Source organism: Poecilia formosa, unplaced genomic scaffold, assembly GCF_000485575.1.
Source record: "Poecilia formosa unplaced genomic scaffold, Poecilia_formosa-5.1.2 Scaffold658, whole genome shotgun sequence".
Classification (NCBI taxonomy): Eukaryota; Metazoa; Chordata; class Actinopteri; order Cyprinodontiformes; family Poeciliidae; genus Poecilia; species Poecilia formosa.
The window spans coordinates 61,209-68,368 of record NW_006800597.1 but is presented as its reverse complement, the minus strand read 5'-3'; positions in this window follow the sequence as shown (position 1 = coordinate 68,368).

Here is a 7,160-nt window from a genome sequence, read left to right as displayed (position 1 = left end):
ATCGATTTTTTTCTAGGAAAGAAAATATTGATATATATCGCAAAATCGATATTATTAAACAGCCCTTCCTATTGCGGCTGTGAACAAAGCGGAATCAGATAGCTCTGTTAGTGATTCACTACACAAACACATCATGCTTATCACTGAAGACAAAGAAAACGTCCATGTTTTCTCAGGATTTACCTGATGTGGACTGGAACATTTCTCAGACTGCAGAATGTAATGCTTTTCTTTAAACACATTAATCACAACTGAGACAAGAGTAGGACTTTAGGTTGACATGTTTTCAGGAGCTGCTGAGGTTATCCTGTGTATCTAAGACAATTGGCCATTAAAAGCTAGTTGCTGCTTTCACCATTACCCCCAATACACCACCCAGGAAAAAAGTGGTGGATTTGAGTGGAAGAAAGGCTCAGAAATATTCCATTACCTGTGCAATGCCACTGCATGAAAATGTGAAGCAGCAAAAGGCTGCACTACAAGTCAAAGGGTTCTTATGTCTAAACTGAAAGTTAAATAAATTGTAGCCAACACACGACAGAATGGACTCATTTAAAGTGAGATTACACTGTAGCATGAAAATCAAACGTGGATAAAGACGACAGTTATGCTTTGAATATCTGGAGCGAAACATTCATTCCTATGCAATATTTCTCTCCAGCAGCATAAATTTTAGACCATTTTATCTGTCAGATAAAGTTTCTTGTATTTTAAAGAAACTTAATACAAGTATTTATGTTTCACGCAAATATTCCCCATTGAGTGACATTAAACTCAATGTGGTCAAATCAAATAATCATCATCACGTCTTTCAACAGTTTTATTAATGTACACCTGAATATTTATGTCATATTAACAGGGTTCTTGAAGTGTAAAATGTGTAAAAAAAATAAATAAAAATGGTCTTTTGAATCAAAACATCCTATACAGGTCTGAGATACAAACTAAATATTTAAGTCACCAGTTAAATATTTAGTTTGCAAAGAAATATATATTTAGTTCACCAAATAAATATTTTATTTTCTAACAAATGTTTAGCCCCAAACTAAATATTTAGGTTGCAAGCTAAATATTTAGCTAATATGTGAATTAAATTGCTGACAAGCAGAAGTGGAATATTAAAATAGAAGCTGGGTTTTGTGGACTGCTACACAAACTTCGCTGCTGGCAGGACTGAATCGTTGCTCAACAACATTTTCTTTTCCTCTCGACATGTTAAAAACAGACGCACATTCATTTTTCTAGTCTCTAGTTTCTGGATCATCTAGTTTCTGGATCATCTAGTTTCTGGATCCAGCCAGAATTCTTCCCGTTCTTCAGTTGATTTAGAGCTGCTGTCAGTGTTTTTGCACAAACAATATATTAATTCAATTTGATATAACAAAATTTGTTTTATGAAAGAATACAACTAAACTTCGGTAGTCGATCTAAAGCCACTAAAGAGTGAAAGTGACAAAATATGGAAAAGCTAAAGGGGTGTATATACTTTTGCAAGCCACCGCATGTCTCAAAATGTTCATGTTTATAACCCAAGAGGCATTCTCCCTTTTCATTTTACCTTTAGTTCTTTTTATTTTCTTGATCCATGGTGACTCTGACTAATCAGGTGGCAGCTCACTGCTCTGCATTGACAGGGCCTGTTATGCCAAAATGAATCCCTATCATTAATCATTAGTGCAGCCTCAATTGGTTCTCTGTGGATAAAGAAGCCAGTTCATGATCACAGTTTCGATTAAAGTTACTGGTGATAACAAGGATGGTCATGATGAGGGACCGAAGGCTTTAATAAAATAAAGAACACAGTGTTTGCAGGTTTAAAGAGTCTGTGACGCGATAAAACCAATATATCAAAGACTTCAGTGCTTTAATTCTGTGTACACAAAATTCTTAATAATAAATATTACTTTAAATTCCATGGCGTTGCAGAGCGTCACAGCCAAAATGTAGTCCTTTCTTTAAACCTATTTCTCTTGAACAGTTGTTTTGCGTGTTTCTTTGTTTCCAGCCTGAAAATAAGGATAACGCCAGTCTTCATAAGGAGTGAACAAAAAAAACAAAAAACAAACAAACAGTACAGCATTGATAGGATGAAGCGGGTCAGTAAACTCTGACTTTTTTTAAAGTGATGGTGATGAAGTTCCACAGAGTTAACAGATTCAGTTTGTGCCCCAGACAATATCAGTGTCAATGAACAGGAAATAGGTAAAAATAGGAGGGGCCGTTTGGACAAAAACTGTTTTGTCTCTTGCACACTACTAAAAACTCATACACACACACACACACACACACACACAAAATATTAAAATTGCGCATATACACTAATAAAATATAGACTCATTTTTTGTATGTGAGAGACTCAGCTTTGTCTGTGTGAGAGTTGTCATGGAAGAGGCGGGGCATAATTTGGAGATCAGATCGTGCGTGCCGTTGATACCACAGTGAAGTTAGCTTCACGTTGGATGTTGGAGCTCCACGCTGTAAGCGTCGTTTAGCTCAAGGTTAATCCGATTTATGAACGCTAATTTCGGCCAGCCGTTCTCTACCGCTCCCTCCTCAAGCGGGTCAGACACTATTTATGGAACCAATAATGGATCAAGATTAAAGTTTATGAATGGTATCATCACAAAATCATAAGACAAAGGAAGCTAATAAAAAGAAAGCACAATTAATAGTGACTAACTTTTATGGAGCACTGACTGCAACTTCTGGAGTGAAGTCTGTCTGGATGTGTGGTCAGAGCCAGGAGCGGAGGGATTCACTGACACAGACGTCTTTCATAAGTTCATAATCATAATTTTTCAGCCATTGTTTACATCCAGATTGATGTGTGCAGAATTATGGCACCAGAAATGGCCACGTCAGTGACATAAATGTCGGATAAAATATGACCGTTGTCCTAAAATATGAAATATGGGATATGTCAGATTTTTTGTTTTGTTTTGTTTTAATTTCAGTTTAATTTTAGATGTAATCTAGTAAAGAGAAAAGGTTTTGTCTTTTTTAAAAGTGTGTGAAAATACAAACTCCAGAAAACTCGAAAAAAAAAATCCTTTGTTATTGTTCAACTGCTGCCACTTGATTAATTTTATGTTTTTGCTTTAACAGCATGGTTATTCGTGATTTGTTCAGATCAAAGCCTAATGTATAAATTGATAATATCATGATGGTATGGCAGCATCAATACATTTACAATGCCTCAAGAAAAGTGTAAATAAAATACACAAGGGAATAATTCTTGTTCTCTAAATTGTCTTGGCCTCCAAAGTATGGCAGCCCTGCAGACTGGAGTGTCATCTGGATGATTGGCAGATTCTCTTTTCCTCCCAGTTATCTGATCCCACAGACCAGCTTCAGACCAGCAGCAGCAGCACAGGGGGAATCTGACAAACCCCCCACCCCAAACCACTCTGACATCCAACACGCCTCTCTCTAGCTCTTCATCTTAATCACATCTTGTAGCTGCTGCCAGTGTTTCTGATAGCACATCAGGGATTCTACACACACCCTCAGCTAGTTAACACATACACACATAGTCGCACAACAAAGACAAAGCCATTGGCTGATGAAGATGGCTGTGCAAAACATAGAACAACATACAGTGTTTCATCGTACCCTGATGAGGAAACGTGATCATTAAGTGCAGTTATGCAGACGAAGCTGCTTCATTAGAGTAATAGCAGGTCAGGATCCGCAGGAGCATAATCAGGCATGGAAGGTCATGAGAAATGATGGAGCAGCAATTCTCTCCCTCTCTTCCTCCTCAACTGGAGGATGGAGTGTGCCACCTGGCTCATCTATCACAGCTGGAACTGCTGAGACGGTGAGTGCTGCCAATAAACAACCCTCACAAAAATGAAGCTTGCAGAAAATCCACTTACAGGCACGTGGAGGGCCGCCCTGGATCCCAGCAGACTGAATGTGTAGCTATGAGGACACTGTACTCGTCAACATTTGTACGCTTTGTTTTTAGGTCTGTCAACTCAAGCAAATGATGTTTGCAGACTTTAAAATGCTTCTTACTCCCCTGAACTGCACCAATGTATTTTTCTCTGTTGTACGCCGAGCCTTTTTATACTTCAGTGCTGTGAGATTTTCATGGTAAGGCAGCAGTCCTCCGACTAAATGCTCTTGTGGATGAAAGGAGGTAAATTTATTGTTGCACAGTCCCAATGTCATGCTGAAAGGCATTTCATGGTGCAGTGGAGGTTTGAATGTGAGCCCACTGCAGCTGCAGGTGGCACAGATGTTTTGTATGTTTCTTTACAGATATTAAAGTTTTAGGGTTGGAATCTGTGCTAAATGTACAGCACATTAACTCCACAAAAGGACACTTCATTGTCTCTCCCTTACCAACACCATTACTTTAGAGTAGAATCCTAAATTCTAAAACTACCTGCAAAACACATTTACACAACTAATTTGCAACAGCAATTACAAAGAAAACATAATGCTGACCATCGGATGTTTTCTATTCATTTAATGAGAGAATGATAATTGAACCAGCAGAGATTTGTTTCTTTCCATGCGTGTTTCCCTTTGTGATTAGTTTATATATTGTATTTTACTGTAACAAAATACACAGTTCCATCCTTAGGTGGATCAGTATTTCATCTGGTCTTCTCAAGTACCAGAAATCAGTCCAACAGAGGAGTGATGTTTGGGAACATGAGACATGTGATCACATGTGACTTTCACATGTGATCACATGTGACTTTCACATGTGGATCACATGTGATCAGCCACAAGACCACTTGACTACTGGTTTACATCCTTTACCCCTGGCTGCCTGTGTAAAGACAAATTCAAAGATTACTTGAGCAGATGGTATGAAATAATCTAATTATTTAACTTAATGAAATTTCACCTCTCCGCCCGTCTCCTGGTGTCCTTCAGTTTTTGTGCCATGCAAACTTTGATGTCGGTGATATCAACATCTTTGTTGATATTATGTTATGATTTGGTCTGCATAACATAAAGCTGATCAGTATCACATATCGAGTTGCGTTTTAGTTATACTCACCAATGACAAGGTTCACTTTATCCTGGTCAAGGCTTCTCTTTATATCATCAAGATTTCCTTTCTTTCCTGTCACTGAACATGTTGACATTTCTTCAAGAGTGAAGACGGAGTTAAATCAGGTTTCCAGTCATTTTTTTAAAACCGCGTGCGTAGTCAAGGGCCACAGAGTTTGCTATATGGTTTGTCAAAGACACTCTGCAAAAATAAAAAAAAATAATTTAATATGAACTCCAAAATATATCATGTCTTTTATCTGAAACTATTCACATGATTTCTAACACCAGGTTATATTCATACCTGTCCTTGTGCAGATTGTAATTGGTCGGCAGAACAAGATGACTGCTGGACAGCCTTGATTGCTTCCTTGAAACCTTTATATATTGTGCCTGACAGCCCTGAATCACAATATAAGAAGAATGTCAGACTTAAGAAGTTATTTGGCAACCATTTTGTAAAAGATTTGCTAACGTACCATCTTGTAGTAGTAAATTTGCCCTTCGAAGTGTCTTTATTTCATTGTCCTTCTTTCCAGTTATTTCCTCTAACTTTTTGATGTGATCCTCCAACTCTCTAATCTGAGATTTGTGGTCTGTCTGATGTTGTGGACAAAAATAAAACAATGTCAGTATAACTCAACCACCAAAGAAGGGGAAAATACATTTAAGTGTAATATATAAATAATAATATGTGTGTGTGTGTGTGTGTGTGTGTGTGTGTGTGTGTGTGTGTGTGTGTCAGTGATTCTTGAAAATACAGACAAAATGGGTTTCAATTTTCTCCTTCAAAAAATGTAATTATTTCTCAACCTTATGTATGCAAATATGACAAATGATGTTTTGGAAATGTAAAGATGATATGGTACAGGCTCCCAGTTGCAATATTTTTTTAAAAAATTAAATTTTTAATCGACCTGACCTAGAACTTTGTCATCACCATCTGACAAAAATAAATATGAAATAATTCTTTAATGACCCTATTAGTGATATTTTTACTCAGTTTTACAGACAAATGCTTCTCAAGAAACAAAAGAAATATTATTTAAAACAAGAACCAACAAAAAGTCCATCTGACGGAGTTGACACAGAACTGAAGGTGGTGACAAACTAGTGAGTAAAATGAAAAACTTGATACATGTGAAGTAATGCAATTTATGTAAAATAAATTAAAATTAATTAATTGCACATTTAAGTGAGATTCGTCAACAATTTCACTGAAAGAGTCACAAAATCTCTGACGGAGTTGACAAAATACCAAACTACCTCAATTTATATGCCATTATTCTGAAGGAGGTCATATTGTAGCTTGTCAGGTCCATGAAATCTTTACAGTATACCAAAATTAAGTTTTTATTTTACAAAATTTCATCAAAATTTTGTAAATTGTCAGTTATGGAGTTGACACATCATGGTTGTGACAAACAACTTAGGAATAAAAACAAGAAAAAAACTAAAGAATAACATAAGCTAACCAGAGCTAACTAGCCCTCTTAGCAAAGTAATAAAAAGGAAATGGTCATGGGGTCCTCAGAAGTTCTGGTGCCCCCCAATAATGCCTGATATTTTTACATTCTTTCCATGTCTGACGGTGTTGACAAAAACTGGGGAGAAATTTCAACTGGGTTGGAAAATATATAAAAATGATTTTAATTCAATTTATTGACACTTTTATAATTCAAAGAGCAATTTTGAAGATTGTATTAAGGGAAAAAAGCTCCTTAAATAAAACTGATTCTGTGGGAACATATACTCTATTCCAAGTTTGTTTTTTCTCTTAATAAATGCAATGCCTTATGGAAGTGAAATGTCTTCTGGAGATGGGCAGAATGCGTGTTTGCCCCAAGAATATATTTATTCCCAAGATAACTGGTGCTGTTCTGACCTATGGCACCTCAGTAAAGGTTTATAAAGTGGTATTTTTTAAATTCTGCTTAATAACAAACATGCCATCAAAATAAACTTCACATACTAAACCCTCTCCAAGAATGTCAGACATATAACAGATAAAGAGCAAATGTTTAAAACGAATCTACTTGCATAAAAACACTGTTTTTCACAAATCCGGTCAGTTGCATTGAGTTGCTCTATCCATTGTGCTTTACTATTGCCATGACAACCTATTTCACAGAGAAACTCGACCCAGT